The sequence below is a fragment of the Notolepis coatsorum genome, assembly GCF_963971535.1.
Source record: "Notolepis coatsorum genome assembly, chromosome: 3".
In the NCBI taxonomy this organism is placed as follows: domain Eukaryota; kingdom Metazoa; phylum Chordata; class Actinopteri; order Aulopiformes; family Paralepididae; genus Notolepis; species Notolepis coatsorum.
The window spans coordinates 9,602,227-9,621,558 of record NC_140167.1 but is presented as its reverse complement, the minus strand read 5'-3'; positions in this window follow the sequence as shown (position 1 = coordinate 9,621,558).

The window sequence follows — 19,332 nt, the reverse complement described above, 5'->3', positions numbered from 1 at the left end:
GGCAAGCGCAGCCGTCCCACGTCCCAAATGAAATCCAAAGAGCAAGCGCGGCAGCGCGGGCAACCAACTTGTGTAGTGTTGGGCTGCTGTTCCAACGCACTTGTGTTGGGCTGCGGTAGCAGTGGAGCGCTGCTGACTGATTATTATGTTTCGCGTTTTTATACAGTTATGAAATAATAAACACTGTTAGGACTCGCAATAATAAACACTGTTACGACTGTCTGACTCTTAATAATAAACACTGTTAGGACTATCTGACTCTTACTAATAAACACTGTGTTAGGACTATAAACACTGTTAGGACTATCTGACTCTTAATAATAAACACTGTTACAGTGTTAGGACTATCTCGAGTCACGCGTCACTACTGTAACTAGAAACTCTGGGTGTCACTGTACATCAGTAACGTTATTTCGCGTTTTTAACGTCAGCGGGGCGATGCAGTGGTTTGTCCCCGGCTAACGTGCACCGCCGCCGGCTCTACTCGGTCCAGCTCCAGCAGCAGCGGCCGTTCCTCCGTTGTAGAACGAAGCCCTTCAATGACCGCGCTCTCATATTTTGCGAATGCATAAACTATATCTTAAATTATGGCTATGTGTCTAATATGGCTGTCGCTTATCAATGACTTCGCGACAGCCATATTAGACACATAGCCATAATTTAAGATATAGTTTATGCATTCGCAAATATGAGAGCTCTGTCATTGAAGTGGGTGGTGGCAGTGTAACAGCGTTCACCCTGATGTAAAGTAGCGATTTTTATTGTTTTGTCATGACAACCCAATTACATAATCCAACATATGTGTAAAGAAACAACATATTCCAGTTAACGGTATATTTTTTAATGATTCATTACGGTATAAATTAGGTTAACTGGAGCTGTGGAGGCTTCTTGCTGAAGAGCCAGCGGGGCGACGCGGTTGTTTTTTCCCCGGCTTGTGCGCCGCCCGCGGCTTGACTCGGTTCAGCGTTCACCCTGATGTAAAGTAGCGATTTTTATTGTTTTGTCATGACAACCCAATTACATAATCCAACATATGTGTAAAGAAACAACATATTCCAGTTAACGGTATATTTTTTAATGATTCATTACGGTATAAATTAGGTTAACTGGAGCTGTGGAGGCTTCTTGCTGAAGAGCCAGCGGGGCGACGCGGTTGTTTTTTCCCCGGCTTGTGCGCCGCCCGCGGCTTGACTCGGTTCAGCGTTCACCCTGATGTAAAGTAGCGATTTTTATTGTTTTGTCATGAAAACCCAATTACATAATCCAACATATGTGTAAAGAAACAACATATTCCAGTTAACGGTATATTTTTTAATGATTCATTACGGTATAAATTAGGTTAACTGGAGCTGTGGAGGCTCCTTGCTGAAGAGCCAGCGGGGCGACGCGGTTGTTTTTTCCCCGGCTTGCGTGTGCCGCCCGCGGCTTGACTCGGTTCAGCTCCAGCAGCAGCAGCGGCCGTTCCTCCGTTGTAGGAAGCCCTTCAATGACAAGCGCTCTCATATTTTGCGAATGCATAAACTATATCTTAAATTATGGCTATGTGTCTAATATGGCTGTCGCTTATCAATGACTTCGCGACAGCCATATTAGACACATAGCCATAATTTAAGATATAGTTTATGCATTCGCAAATATGAGAGCTCTGTCATTGAAGTGGGTGGTGGCAGCTTACTAACAGTAGCGATTTTTATTGTTTTGTCATGACCAAACATAATCCCAACATAGATAGGAGGTGTACTACTGTATGTCAAATGTCGGTCATGTGGTGGAAGAGTTTAGCACAGTCAGAACACCAGTGTTTCTAGTAGATATGTTTATACATATATATATACATACATATATGCGCATGCGCAGCCACTCTGCCGCGACTGCCGCGTCTCTCTTGTCTCTCTTGTCTCTCTTGCCGCAAGGCCGCGTGCTAGTGGATTGATTGGCCGTGTGGCCAATCAGAGAAACGCTGAACGAAAAGCTGAACACAAGTTGGTTGCCTTTAATATTCACGCCGCCGGCACCCATACTTTCACTTAAGTATAATTTCTGGGTACTTTTTACACCCCTCCTTACAAATGTCTGTGTCATCCTTACAAATGTCTGTGTCATCCTTACAGAGGTCTGTGTCATCCTTACAGAGGTCTGTGTCATCCTTACAGAGGTTAAGGGTCATTGTGACTGGTTAGTTCACATAGCGATTCGACTGGTTGATTGAACCGAAAAGGAGCACAAAAAAAGAACTCCTTGACAGTCTCTTCTGTGTCTCGCCTCTTTTACCCATGAAAGCTTGCTGTGTCTCGACTCGGGTCAAAGAGAGGTCAAATATTTGACGAAGGTGAAATCTACTCTGACAAAATGATCACAGGAATGAAAGTACAAATCTGTTATTGTAGGATACTATACCTACAAAGTTTTTTAAATATTTGAGAATGCAAATCTCTCTCTCTCTCTCTCTCTCTCTCTCTCTCTCTCTCTCTCTCTCTCTCTCTCTCTCTCTCTCTCTCTCTCTCTCTCTCTCTCTCTCTCTCTCTCTCTCTCTCTCTCTCTCTATCTCTCTCTCTCTCTCTCCCCTCTCTCTCACTGTGGAGCCATGACAGAGAATAGCCTGCTTCGTTTCTTTAATTCTTTAATTTTTTATTTAAATTTTTTGCATTTATCTAAAAATGTTTGGACCTTATGGTGTTCTTGTTCTGTTCTTGACTTATTGTTATGTTTTCTTCTTGACTTGTTTAAAGAAGACCTGTACGGCCCATGGGGACATTAACGTGTGTTGTCGGGCCTTATAAATAAATTTGATTTGATTTGATTCGATTTATGACGACCCCCATGAGCCCAAATAGGAGTGGTTCTGAGGCGGCCAGAAGATGCAGACGGGTCTTGAGGGTGTGTAGTTAGACATCATTGACCGGCAGGTAGGAGGGAGCCATTCCCCTCGCTGCACGGCATGGCAGGTCAAGGACCTTGAAGCGGATTTGAGTGGCAATGGCAAGTAGGGATGGGTACCTTTCACATTTGAACCGGTACCGGTACCTGTGAATCGATACCGGTACCCAACGGTACCTTTTTTCGGTACGTTAAAAAAAAATAAAAAAAAATAATTTTTTTTTTTTTTTTATTAATCTTTTTTTTTTTTTACTTTTTTTTTTTTTTTTTTACTTTTTTCTTTTCATGTCAACGTTCACACGCACAATATATGCTTACCTAGGATTTGACTTGATTCAACAACAAAGCAGTCGGAGCAATGACAAGCCGAAAACTGTCGACATTTTATTTACCTACCTCAGTCGTAAAAAAAAATCCAAACTTCAAATAACTACAATTTCGACAGTTTTCGGCTTGTCATTGCTCCGACTGCTTTGTTGTTGAATCAAGTCAAATCCTAGGTAAGCATATATTGTGCGTGTGAACGTTGACATGAAAAGAAAAAAGTAAAAAAAAAAAAAAAAAAAGGTAAAAAAAAAAGTAATAAAAAATATTTTTTTTTATTTTTATTTTATTTTTTTTCGGTTTCTCACTTGATTCGATACTCGGTAGTACCGACGTGTTTCGGTTCGGTACCTCAAAAGTACCGAATTCGGTACCCATCCCTAATGGCAAGCCATGGCAAGCCAGCAGCTCTCTGAGAAGGGTGCTGACTTTGGTAGATTGGAGATCAGACAGGCCGCTGCGTTCTATTTGTGTTGAAGAGCCTGGAGGTGCCAGCCGGTAAAACCAGCTGGCAGTGTATTGCAATGACAGCAGTGCATTCAGTGCCTCTCCATGATCCATGATAAGAGCGGTCACCCAATTTACCACAACAATAGTACCTGAAACCGGTCTGAAAACACTCCACTTTCATTTTTCGGCCAGTTCAAACCAGCTATCAGATTTAAACCAGTTCAAATCGCCGGTATAGGCTACACACCACTCCCTACTATTGAGTCTATGCATCACAAAGCCGCAGCATTGTCAACGACACCTCTCACCCCGATCTTGGACTGTTTGCCCTCCTCCCCTCCGGGAGACGCTACAGGAACCTCCGCTCCAAGTCAAGCAGACTCAGGAACAGCTTATTTTCCTCAGCTGTCATCTCTCTGAACTCTGTGCCACGGTGACCACCCCCCCCCCCCCTCCCCCACCATATAAACCCCGAACTCTGACTCCATTGATCTGTTAGCCATACTGTACGACTCTGAACTCTGTTGCCTATATACTCAATTTATACCTACAGTACCTACTGGTGATTTCACTGTCTACCCATAATATACTCTGTATGATAACACGTACAACAGTGCTGTATATACCACATATTTACATTTATATCTTCATATTTATCGCACATATATATACAGTATATATACCCATATTTGTCTATATATATATATATATTTATTCTCACCGCATATAATATACCTATCCTCACCTGTCTGTATTTACCTGCACATAGTCCTTTACTATATCTATGTACATATCCTACTCTTACTAGTTACACTGCTGGCCAGTCATAGTTACTGTCTCTGTGTATTTATTATACTACAACTCTGTACACACATCTGATTATATATACTATATATAATTTGATATACTAATTTGTATATTTTGTACCCAGTTTAACCACCTGTAGGGTACCTACATTGTTATATTTGCACTCTGGTTGGATGCCAAACTTATTTTTGTTCTACAATACATTTGAATCTAATCTAATCAAATACTGTAGACAATTATACTCACAGTTGTAGCAGCCAGTATAATGTTACCTGCGGTTGGCTGCAACCTAACAATGGCTAGAACTCCACGATAAGTGTAAATGTATCTATACAACAGTAATATCACTATAATGTAGATATACAGAGGTCATCCTTTAAAAACATGTTTTCCGATAGACTAGAGCCTGTGCCCAATGAAAATTAGATTTATCAAAGAAATTCTTGTCTGCGACATGAAAGATCCGTTACAGGCTTGTTTGTCCCTCTCATGATAGTCCATCCACATGTCCCCTGTTTAATCTCCAAATCACATTACCATAAAGTCTGCCTGGCTCTCTCTCAAGTAACATTTGACCAGTCAGTCAGTTGATCTCTATTTTCAGGAAAACTTCTCTTGCTCCTCTCCCAATATATTTTCATACATAGCCCAGTTTGTGTGGTTTCGCTTTGTGCGTTATTGTGTCACGTGATCAGACCTATCATCACTGGTGTGTGTTAATAAAGTTAATAAACATGGGGGGAGTAGAGTTGGCTGGAACATTGTTATTGGTTTTACTAAACCCTGGTCTGGAACCCTTTCAAAGGTTGAATCACTTTTAAAGGCCCAATCTGTAATCCGAACATGAGGAAATGGAAATGTTACACCACAAATAACAACAACAACAACAACAACAACAACAACAACAACAACAGCAAAAACAACAACAACAACAACAAGAATAATAAATGAGTGGAGGCATGTTTTCATATTGACTGAGCTCTTGATACAGGGACCTACCATTTTCTTTTATTTTTTATTATTGAAAATGAAACATTCCCAGTTTGATATGTACATAAAAACTAAGAAAGAATTTACAGTATTGCAATTTTTCTGCATTTTATGTGTATATATGCAAATGACGCACTTACTCATTAAAAACACTTTGGACGCCAGACCCGATGATAGTAGGGGTTATCTCGCCAACCGTTCAGCGCCAGACCCGAGTATAGTCGGGTTTTCATCGTTATTTCTTTTATTCGATATTTCCATTCATTACAGGCACACGGACATCTGGGTTAACATGGGGAATCATCCTGAGAATGCCAAGGTGCAATACCGGCCGCATCTACCAAGGTGGCAGTATCGAACACCCTTTGTAACATTATATCTTGGCCTGTGTATCGATCAAAAGTCTCTGGATTTCTATTGGTCGGGCAAGGGGGGCGATTATAACGGTCGGATTGAGAAGCGTGAATTGCTCCTGGTGCATGATGTGTGGCGGATTATGTTGGCGACACAATCGACACCAATACTGGGACTTGCGATCAGATAATTGGAATATTATTTTTGGGGTACATCCTAGTCAAGGTAAGGGCTATATTATATCAATCTTGCATTGATCCAAGCATGTCTTCAACCCGATCACAATATATGTGTGTAACCTTACTCCACAACGTGTGCCGTTGGTGACGATCAAAGCATCAAAAAACGCATGATGCATTGCATGATGAAACATAATACCAATAATATAGATGTTATTTCGAAATAGTAGCATGTACAGGCGAGAAACGACAACGTGTTTAGTGAATTGCACGTATTTTTGGGACTAGACAGGATTACTCTAAAACTATAGTCATATTCACCACGGTATAAAACGGGAATGTATGGATGAAAAAAATATTTCTTTAACACATATTGAACAATAGATAGTCGATGTCAAATGGGCCATAGTATTGTATCCATAGCTATAATATAGAATATAGTTATAGCCCTGCAAACACCGCCACGTATTCCTATATTTTAGAGCGTCTGCCTTACACATCACGCATATCGCTGTGGCGTCCATTGAGTTAAATATGAGCACATTTGCAATGCATGTATCACACAAGTCTCGCATGACACCAACATGGATAATGCAAGATTAAAAAACTTGGTTTAATTTTGTTGATACATTCAAAACAAAACTTTTTCCAGAAGGGATTGTGGCTATGTCCTCTTAGCAGCCCATACTGAAATACTGTCTACTGTCATAAAAAACTAGATATTCGCCTAGTTTTGGTATAAAATGTACTATAAACCCGGCTATGAATCATCAACAAACCTTCTGGAATTATAAGCAGGATATGGATAGGAAGAAATGTGGAAAGTTTGGTGTGTGTATAGTACTAGGAAAATGGAGTTCCAAGACTTTGTGTGTAAGTAAAATGCATAAAAACTTGTTTTTGAGAAAACAACCTCAACGTTTTGTATTGTAATTGTGATCTATGGACACAATCAGACAAGATTAAGTAAAATAAACAACTAATTGTGTGTTTTCGATATTTTATTACCACTAGTTTGAAATAAGACATATAAGGAAAGGAAGCTAAATACAACAAAATCTCAATATCATCGAAAAAAAAAAAGCAAAAAGGCGATTTTGGGGGTACTGTCTTGCCTTACCATGGTAGGTTTTCTGTGCACGGATGCTCTTTTTCATCAATGCCCAAATTTTATAATATATATATATTTTTTTACCTTTATTTACCCAAGGTAGTTTCGCTGAGCACGGATGCTCTTTTTCAGCTATGCCCTGCTTCACATTCACACAGTTCCATTCACACCTGGGAGCTGCCCAGTACAACCACAGTCTGACACCATTGGCCACTGAGCAACTCCACTGGAGCAGTTGGGGGTTAAGTGCCTTGCTCAAGGGCACTTCAGCGGTTGGTGTTAAGGGTATGGGAGAGAGTTATTAATTCACTTCCCCAGCCCAGATTTTTCCTGCCGGTCCGGGGGATCGAACCGGCGACCTTCCGGTCACAAACCCGCTTCTCTAACCTTTAGGCCACCATTACCTTCAATGCCCAAATTCAAACACTAGAGTGGTAAAACTCAAACTTGTGGTGTCATCAAGTAGAAAGTCTGAAGCTGCTCCATAGACAATGAATTGGGAAAGGTTTTTTATAGATGACACTGAGAGGAACCCAGGGGAATGTTCTGATTATTTCATTTAATTCAATTTCAAACCTTTATTTTTACTCAAAAGGCAACTGAGGTTTCCCTCATTCACAGTCATGTCGAGTGTACATACAAAAATAATGTAATCATAAAAAAAACATAAAATCATACAGCATATAAAAACACAACAAGACTTTTTTTTACTCTGCAACAGAGGGGAGAATCTCAAGCTTTAAGGACTGTTGGAGTTCATTCCATGAGCTAGAGGGGCATCATAGCAAACTCAGGGGGCCTTAATTAAGGACCAGCCAGTCACTAGAACGTGTTCCATAGGTTCCAAGATTCTATTCCAATAACAATGTAATATAAGGAGGTAGCTTACCAATAAGGGCCTTAATAAAGGGATATTTTACTTTAGTAGAATGTCGAGTTTCAGTAGTCTTCTCTATCTAAATTCATCTAGAAGGAAGCTAGCAGCCACTGGCAGAGTCCAAGGATTTAAGGGTTGAGGTCGCAGCATGCCTAGACTGATAAGAAAACTGCTTCAACGACAAAACTGGTTCTGTTTCTGTATAGGAAGCCGATTTTCTGTCGCAACTGGGCGGTAAGGTTGTCCACATGGAATTTAAATGTAAAGTTCTCATCAAGCCACACACTAAGATATTTCTATTCAGCGACTCTCTCAATGCTAAAACCACTTACAGTAGATATGTGTAAACCATCATATTCAATGTTTCTGGCTCTAGAAAACAGCATACATTTAGTTTTACTACCATTAATAACCTATTTAAGTTCTTGCCTGGAGGGCAATAAAGGAAAGTTGCAAGTTCTCAATGGCCAACTGTACAGAGTCAGCAATACAATACACAACAGTATCATCCACATACAGATGGGTTTGACAACCATTCGACGAAGACACAATATTGTTAATATAAATAGTGAAAAGAACAGGGCCTAGAATTAAACCCTGTGGCACACCTTTAGTTATTGATACAAATTGGGTTTAACCCGACTTTACACACTGACGTCTCCCTGACAGATAATCTTGGAACCAATCACATGCATTTCTATCCAAACCAATAGTACCTAAGAGTAAATGGTGATCGACTGTATCCATACATCTATATGAATTGAAAATGGGGGACCCTGATGGAAACAAGACAAACGTCTTTCTCAGGTCTGCATCCCCTTAACAATTGTATGTATTGAGCCGTACTGTATTGTACCCATTCTGCAATCTGTTAAATAAAGTTTTCATTCATTCATTCATTCATCCAAAGCTTTTGACAGATCAATAAAGAGGGCAGCGCAGTGTTTCTTCTTGTCTAATGTCAATTATTATATCATCAATAAATAATGAGCTGGCTGATCATGTGTTATGGTTGGCCATGAACCCAGATTGGTGTGGGCTTAGTACCGAGTGATTTGAGAGAAAGGACTTATGTTGATTATTCACTGAAGACTCCTGGACTTCCGCTAAGCAGGGTAACTTGGAGATACTGTAGGATGGTAATTATTTAAATCATCTCTAACACCACCTAACACCACAAAAGAAAACCTACGTTCTGTGGGGCTCCACAAAATCAGTCTGCCATTCATTATCAATGGAGCAGCTCCAGACTTTATACTTGATGACATCACAAGTCTGTCTTCTCTGGTTTCTGGCTTTGGGAGAGAGAGTAGCTCCTGTTCACAGATATTGATTGAACTGTCTCAGGCCATGGAAATGCCTTGCTCAAGGGCATTTGAGCGGTGGGTATTGAGGGAGGGGGCCGCGTTATTTATTCACTTTCCCACTCCGATTTTTGCTGTTGGTTCAAGGGATCAAACTGGTGACAGGCCTGCTTCTCTAACATTCAGGCCCCCAGACATGAGTTTTAAATTGTATTTCCTGTATTTAGTTTTTTAACACTGGATATATATATATAGACAAACAAAACCATTTGTCTTGAGCTATGTTATGCTATGCAAATTTTTTTATCCACTTTTTCTCCTCCTATTTTTCTGTATTTTCCTCCCATCCCAATTTTGTCGTTATGCCAATTCCCCCTCCCCTTCCTGGTCGTTGCGCGCATGTGCCCCCCACTGGTCGGTCTAGGGAGCCCTGAAGTCTATCACATGCTTCCTCCGATACAGCCAGCCAGCAGCCTCTTTTCACCTGGCAGCGAGGACTCTCATTGGTGAAGTGTAACGCGTGGGAGGTCATGCACACTACCATCACCCAGATCCCTTCCTCGCTGTGCAGGCGCCCTGACCGACCTGTAGGAGTCGCTGTTTACAACAACCAGATTACCACCCACCGGCTTCCCTCCCGCTGACACTGCCAATTGTGCCAGTATGACGACCGGCCAAGCCGGAGGCACCGCTGACAGCCGGATTCGATACCAGTGTCTCTGCGGTGGTAGACAGACGCTTAGTCCGCTGTGCTACCCGGCCGCCGTGTATTTGCATTTTATTTAGTTTTTTTATTTAATTTTTATTTATTTTTTGTTCTTTTTTGCTATTTCAAGATCAAATCAAATCAAATCGAATATACTGTATATATATATTCCGATTTACAATGGTGTAAAAAGGTTCCAAAATGGTTATTTTCCGAACAGTTTGAAGCCAAATGTATTTCCTATCAGTTACTGCATTAGACAACATCGCAACAGGAAATAAACCTGGATCCATTTATTTATTTATTTATATTATGTACTATGCTATGTCTTTTACACAACTTTAGAGAAAAGAAGGTTCAGGGAAGAATGTGTTGTTCTTGAGATATAGGACAGCAGGTAAAACCAGAATATGGAAGAAACGCATTTAAACATTTAAACAGACACTCCGCCTCCAGGCGCAAGTCCTCTGTCATTACAGGATTATACTTTAATCTGAAACCATCTCTGAGTCAGTTCAAATGACCGGCATGTTAACTAGCCACTATAGCCCTGGGAATTACACACTTTGGTGCTGAAAAACGTGTTGCAATGCGGTGTTTGCTTGCAGCACAGACTGTATGGATATAACACAGCTGTTTTTAATGTAATTTTCCCACACTATTAACTTGTGGACCGGCAATACATCAGACAAGATGAAAGCCTAGGTAGCTGGCGTACGGCTGACGTAGGCTTCCATACTGTGTTCTACTAGGAGAACTATTAGGAACGTCTGACCACTAAGTGTGTCTGATTTAACCACCAAAACCTGCACGGACTACAACATATGACATATATCGTGCCAGTTAGGGTACCTTGTCTATACTGCACCTTGTGTATACTGTTTACTTTTACTCTTACTCATAGTATGAGTGACTATGAGGCGCTAGCCAGAATGAAGAGCATGTTCAGCCAAAGACTCATCAGCGTTTTGTACCAGTTGTAAGCGGGACAGGGAAGACTGGTTAATGCCTATATATAGAGGGAGTTGCAGTAGTCTAATCTAGATGAAATGAAGGCGTGGATGACTCTCTGAAGGTCTGCAGGGGAGAGAAGGGCTTTGAGTTTGGCAACGGTGCGTAGTTGGAAAAAACATGCCTTTACCACTGAGTTCACTTGTCTGTCGAATTTAAATTGTGGATCAAAAATGACACCTAGGTTCTTGACATAAGGCTTGACCAGGGAGGACAGGTTGCCAAGGCTGTTGGTAAGGGTGGTGACAGCGTCTGGGGGACCGAAGAGGATTATTTCGCATTTGTTTTGATTTAGTTGTAGAATGTTTTGTGCCATCCAACATTTAACGTCATCCAGGCAGGACATGAGACTGTTAAGTAAAGACTGGTTGTTAGGTTTCAGGGAAACGTAAAGCTGTGTGTCGTCAGCATAACAGTGAAAAGAGATGTTGTGCTTCTGAATGATTGGACCAAGGGGTAGCATGTAAAGAGAGAACAGGATCGGGGCAAAGGATGGACCCTTGCGGGACCCCACAGGAGAGGGAGGTTGAGGGGGAGGAGCAGTTGGCGATGTTGACAGCAAAGCTTCTATTTGTGAGATAGGAGGAGAACCATGCTAGTGCAGTGTCACTGACACCAACCCCATGTTGGAGACGATCTAATAGAATGGTGTGATCAACAGTGTCGAAAGCTGCGCTGAGGTCAAGCAGCATTAAAACAGAGCAGTCACGGTTGTCAGCGGCGAGGAGTAGGTTATAATAGATGAAACACTCTCTTGGTCAACTCACATTAACAATATTGTAACAAAAATGAGCAGAAGTATTTCAATTATTAGACGGAATGCCTATTTTTTAACAGACACAGCTACCAAGCAAGTCATACAATCACTAGTTTTGTCACATCTGGACTACTGTCCAGCAATCTGGTCAAATGCATCCAAACAAGATTTAAATAAAATACAGCTTACTCAAAATAGAGCTGCAAGACTTGCATTGCATAGCTCAATTAGAAACAGTGTTGAGAAAATGCACAAGGAACTGTCATGGATGAGAGTCAATGAGAGACTAGTGTGTAGTCTTATTTTGTTTATGAGAAATATTTATACTTTGCATAAACCTGTGTGCCTCTTTTTGCAGCTGGTGCTTATTAGTGATGGTCATGGCTATGGCACTAGACAAGCCTTGAAGGGTCGGTTCGCCCTGCCGAGACCCAGAACTGAAGCCTTAAAGAAAACTGTAATGTACAGGGCAATGTCCTACTGGAATAGACTTCCACAATATTTGGTTTCAATTACCAGTAAGGTGGGATTCAAGAGGAGACTACGAGTGGCTGTAATGCAGAAAGAGGTTGATTTTGGTTAGGTCTAATCTGTGTCTAATGAATGGGTTCTTGTGTTGGGTTATGTGTTGTTTTGGAATGTGTTTGTCTAGTGGTTATGAGTATTAGAGTATGAGTGTATGGAATGTTGTGCTGTTTTTGAGCACATTTTAGTTTGCTCTGAGATGTCTTTGTTGTTTTATTGATATTTGTTGTTTTATTGATATTTGTTATTGTTGTCTTTGTTGTCTTTGTTGTTTTATTGATATTTGTTGTTTTATTGATATTTGTTTTTGTTCTATATTAGAAAATTTGGCATACATATTTGGTTGTATGTCTGATTTTAATTGGTTTAATGTTCTATAATTGTTTGTATATTTTATTGGTGTTTTATTGATATTTGTTTTGTTTTTATGTTGTTTATTGATTATTCTTGTTTAATTTTATATGTTTGGATCCAGACCCCAGGAAGAATAGTCGCTGCTGAGGCAGTGACTAATGGGGATCTGAAATAAAGAAATAAAGAAATAAAGGTCATTTGACACTTTAAGGAGGGCTGATTCTGTGCTATGGCCAGTCCTGAACCCTGACCGGAATGTCTCCAGGATGCTGTTCTGGTGCAGGTAGGGAGACAATTGGCACAGAACAACCTTTTTGAGTATTTTTGACAGAAAAGGAATCTTGGAAATGGGCCTGTAATTACTGTGCAGGGTGGGGTCAAGGTTTGGTTTTTTCAATAGGGGCTGGACTACTGCATGTTTAAAGCAGGGTGGAACAGTACCAGTTGCCAGGGAGCTGTTAATAATGGAGAGGATGCTGGGACCGGTTGTGTGAAAAACCTGTTTCAGGAGAGCAGTGGGAACAGTGTCAAGGGGGGCAGGTCGCAGGTTTCATAGAGGAAACTATCTCTGTGAGGGTGAGTAGACCAGAGGGACAGCTAAGTTACGTGTGGGGGGTGAACATCGTTCCACTAATTAATTGAGGAAAGCATCATGTTTTTTGTTTTTTTGGAACGCTTCCAAGATGGTCATGGTGGGCAGATGACTATATTCTCATGTTGTTCAGTTGTTTTGGGAACGCTTCCAAGATGGTCATGGTGGGCAGATGACTATATTCTCGTGAGAGAAAGACATTTATTGGACCAATTGTACAACAGCGTCCTCTGATAAAGGGTCAACTTATTAATTTCACACTGACTATGTCTATAGGGGAGGCTTTAGCTATCATTATAGTAGTAGTACTAGAAGTAGTAGTATTAATGTAGTAATGATAGTAGCAGTAGTAATGGTCTTGGTAGATAGTAATAATAATGTTTTCCGCCGTCAACTAAAAACACACCTCTTCAAATAATATTCTAAATAATATCAGAAGAAAACTATAATGTACCCTAATACTATGCTACTATTCGTATACTACTACCTATCTTGCTAATATGTCTATACTATGCACTATGACCGTTAATAATAAACACTGCAGGGACTCTGGTGCAGTGTGTTACTATGGTTTGGACCGTGTATACCATCATCACTCTGACATCCTCAGCTTAGCCTCTACCTTAAAATGTGAGGAATTTGCACAATTCTTTAACAATAAAGTAACGACCATTAGAGCTGGTATTGTCAGACATACCAGCATTAGACATGACTTGCCCTGCAACAGACCAGCAACTCTGAGACATTTTAGTAACATTTCTGAACCAGTAACCAGTGTAATCTTGACCCTGTCCCCACAAAGTTTTAATTTTTTTTTAATAGTCTCTCTAAATCAGCTCTTAAAATAATTAATACATCCCTCGAGACTGGAATTTTTCCTAATGCATACAAAACGGCTGTTGTGAAACCGTTATTAAAGAAATCTAATTTAGACTATAATGTCTTAAGTAATTATAGGCCTATTTCCAACTTACCCTTTATGAGTAAGATACTTGAGAAGGTAGTCAATTAAATATTTTTTTTTAAATGAAAATGGTATCCTAGAGAAATTCCAGTCCGGTTTTAGATCTAATCACAGTACTGAAACAACTCTGATTAAAGTAACAAGCTGCCTTGGTCCTCTTCTTTTTTCACTATACATGCTACCTCTAGGTGATATTATTAGAAAACACAATGTTGACTTCCATAGCTATGCCGACGACACCCAATTGTATATTCCTGTCGAGCCAAAAGATCCAAACGCTCTATGCTCCTTGACTACCTGTTTGTCTGCAATTGATCGATGGATGAGCGATAATTTTTTAAAACTAAATGAAGACAAGACAGAAATTATTTTAGTAGGCCCTAAAGCCAAAAGGGAAGCACTTTTTAATGGGTTGGGAAGTTTGGCTCACCAGAATAAACAGGAAGTAACTAGCCTAGGTGTAATTTTAGACTCTGACTTAAGTTTTAATACCCACATAAATAAGGTGACCAAAACAGCCTTTTTCCATCTAAGAAACATTGCTAAAGTTCGATTGTTTTTAACCCAACAGAATGCTGAGAAATTGATTCATGCTTTTATTTCAAGCAGACTGGACTATTGCAATGCTCTTTTTACTGGTCTTCCAAAAAAATCTATAGACAAGCTACAGCTAATTCAGAACTCTGCTGCTAGACTTCTAACGAAAACAAGGAAGAGAGAGCATATTACTCCAGTTTTAGCAGCATTGCATTGGCTCCCTGTATCTTTTAGAATTGATTTTAAAGTCCTTCTACTTGTTTTTAAAGCTCTTAACAATTTAGCACCTTCGTACATTTCCGATCTCCTGTCCTTTTATGTCCCCTCACGAGCCCTAAGGTCCTCCACAGCTGGTCTTTTAATTGTTCCTGGGGTGCCCCAAAGGAAAATTGGGGCATCTGCTTTTAAATTCTATGCACCACAGCTGTGGAACACAATCCCAAAAAATGTAAGAGAGACTGGCTCAGTGGACATTTTTAAACGACAGTTGAAAACATACCTTTTTAATATTGCTTTTAATTAGCAACTCTTTTTATTATTTTTCTTTATATACTCGATTTTATCCATTTTCTTTACTTGTGATTTTGACTGTGTGGTTTACTCTATGTTCTTTTTTTCTTCTTTTCTTTTTTTAATCTGTTATTATTCATTGTTTTATCTTTGTTTTATCATGTAATGTGAAGCACTTTGGGCTGCATCTTGTATGAAAAGTGCTATATAAATAAAGTTATTATTATTATTATTATTATTATTATTATTATTATTATTATTATTATTATTATTATTATTATTATTATTATTATTATTATTATTATTATTATTATTATTATTATTATTATTATTATTATTATTATTATTATTATTATTATTATTATTATTATTATTATTATTATTATTATTATTATTATTATTATTATTATTATTATTATTATTATTATTATTATTATTATTATTATTATTATTATTATTATCATTATCATTATCATTATCATTATCATTATCATTATTATTATTATTATTATTATTATTATTATTATTATTATTATTACTACTACTATTATTATTATTATTATTATTATTATTATTATTATTATTATTATTATTATTATTATTATTATTATTATTATTATTATTATTATTATTATTATTATTATTATTATTATTATTATTATTATTATTATTATTATTATTATTATTATTATTATTATTATTATTATTATTATTATTATTATTATTATTATTATTATTATTATTATTATTATTATTATTATTATTATTATTATTATTATTATTATTATTATTATTATTATTATTATTATTATTATTATTATTATTATTATTATTATTATTATTATTATTATTATTATTATTATTATTATTATTATTATTATTATTATTATTATTATTATTATTATTATTATTATCATCACTGTTACTACTGTCTGGTTGAATCCTGCCACTCACTACTGTCCAGGCACGTGCACACATAGAGCCCAAGGGGTGCTTGAGCACCTGCCTTTTTGAGCCTCATAAAAAAGTGCCCTTTTTGAAAAAAAATAAGAAATAATTTTTTTTTCCGTTACGCATAGACTGCCCTTCCAACTGAAAAATGTCAAGATAGAATAAAAATATTAGGTAAAGAGAGAGAGATGCCCCATATTCCATTGCACGGCCTCCTCAGCGTGCCTCTCCGCGGACCTATATATTTTATGCATAGCGTGGGTGGTGATGATGATGATGATAGAAACCGCTCTGGCGCATACAGTTGAATGCTGGTATTATACTCACTGAGGGACACGAAGAAGTCAAGTCCGATGGGATTTGGGAATCTCAAATACAAATCGGGATTGGAATAAAAAAATGCATTTATATTAAAATAAAGAATAAACAGCACTTCTTGGGGTCTATAGGGTAAGCACTTATTCCCTCCCCCCTGAACATTTATGGAGATGTATGGGCCTTTGAAATCAGTGATAAAAGTGTCTTTCAAGGATAAGTGAGCTCCTGCACTGATTATTATAGTTCAATATTCAATATTTGATCACCAAAACCCCCCAAAAAGCACAAAAAGGAGGCGCCCCCGCCCGAAAAGGGCCCTTAAAAATCGGGCTTGTGCGCTACGTGCGCTCGGTTAAAACACACACAGGTATAGTGCCCTTTTCAGCCTTTGAGCACCTGCCCCTCTAAAGTCCTGTGCACGTCCCTGAGTGGGTGTGTATCTGTTAGTGGCTTGATGTAATGGAAATTAGTCCGAAGGATTACGACAAACATCTGTATCTCCAGTATATGCACCCTCCCAAGTGATGATGTTTGGAGGGCGTGGAGGAGATGAATTATAGGACACGAGTGTCAGCTTCCTCATGGACACCTCCCACGACCAGGCTCCGGACCTGGGGCGACAGGGCCTTTGCTGCTGCTGCCCCCTCCCTCTGGAATGCCCTCCCCAGCCATATCCGTGATGCAAACACCCTGACATCTTTTAAATCAGCCCTCAAAACTCACCTTTTCAATCTTGCTTTTGACCTCTAATTCTGTCGGTGTTATTTTATTTTGTCATGTATTATTTTTGTTCTGTTTTTTGTTTTGCCATAGTTTGTCTCTCCTGCCCATGTAAAGCGTCTTTGAGCACCTGGAAAAGCGCTATATAAAATAGATGTATTATTATTATTATTATTATTATTATGGTTGCATTGATCCATTGGTGGACTGTTTCCAACATGGTGGACTTGATCACCTGCAGTGATGTAGACATCCTTGTCATCTGGGAACTGTCCATCTGTTAACAACATATTTGACAGGAATGAGAAAATGTCTTGTTACACCTGGTCATCAACAGAAATATCTCTACTTGGCGTGTATTGTGTCTAGCACAATAAAAGCTTTCCCATAGAGCTCTGCCTGATGTTTGAAGTGCTGCATTCTCAGCTTATTTGCTGTCTTCTTCTGTTTTCTTCTCATGAAACAACAGTAAGTTATTTCGCTTGATCGGTGCTGTCAGAAGTCTGTCATTTGATTCAAGCACTCTTCCTGAAATTGTTGTACTGCTCTTGTCCCGTAGACTCGAGTTGATGGACAGATACGGCAGCAGCCGCAGACTCACACACCTTATTGTCTAATGTAACCAGGTCTTTACTGCCCTCCTCAAAGGGATTCCCATTGCTCAGCAACACCTCCATCAGGTCTTTGGCATGGCGTTGACATTGGTGCTGAGATGCAGATCCTTTCTTGTGATGAGGAGTCGGACGTTCTTCACAATCATCGTTTGTTCTTCACAATCAACTGTTGTTTACAGTTCTCATATCTAACTCTAGTTCTCCACATATTTATTGTCTCATTGTGTGAAATATCATATAAGATATGCTCCAATCATGTTTATTTTATTTTTATTCAATTACTCATTCATGAAAACCTATAGGTACAGGCACCAACATCACCATTCTAGGTTCAATAGAATACAAGTTATGAAGCGTAATTCGAAATAAATACAGAAATTGTAGCCATCTTTGATTTGTTCAGAAACAAATGTCTGAATTTGCTTCACCCAGACTTTATTATATGGATTGCAGTGAGAGCCCTTCGCTTACAAGACTCAACAGAAACAAACCCACATTTGTATTTCCTTGTCACAAATAGAGTTGAAGACTTTTTACCCAGAAATGTAATAAGATAAGATAAGATGATCCTTTATTAATCCCCTTGGGGAAATTCAGGTGTCAAAGCAGGGGGTATGATACAATATAAAAAGTACAAAATACAAGATACAAGATAGTACAAGGTAAGTATATGCCTACAGCAGACTTACACAAGGGAATAGTGTACAGTGTACCCATAATATTTGTGACTGACTGTATATTATACATTTGAGCAAATAAATAAATATATGAGTAATATAATATCAATGTAATATCAGAGAACACTGCCTCACGCAGTGTCTGTAAGATCTCACCTCTTTCTTGCTTGACATAGAGGGGAGATTGAGGTGTGCACTGCAATCTGCGAGGGATCCGTTAAGGCCTGTCTATTACACAAAAAGATGTCCCCATATAATAATAAACATAATCATAATAATCATAATCATAATCACAATAATATTCATAATCACTATCATAACAATGCTGATAATGATAATAATAACAATAAAGACAACAATCATAATAATAATAATCATAATAATAATAATGATAATGCTAATAATAACCATGCAAATACTATAAAGGATTAATGACAATAATGACAACAAATACTAATAATTATTATTATTACTATTATCATTATAAAAACAACAACATCACCATGATTTCTCATTATCAGATTATGGCGAGGGCCCATACAAAAAAGCCCCTTATTGGCATTAGACTCAATAATCTCTTTTGTGTTCAGTCTCACGCAGCCTGGTTTTCAACTAAGTCCGAACTTGTGATGCTGAAACATTGTGATGTTGTTGCTCCAGAACGTTATCATTTGCATATTTAACATTCATTAAAGCATTCCTCTCGTCCAAAGGGCATTATTTACTGGAAGGAAAATAGCTCACAAGCACAGGGGGTAGCAGATTACTTGAATATTCTCCCAGAAATAAAGACACAAACTGTAGCAGTGAGAGAGTGAGA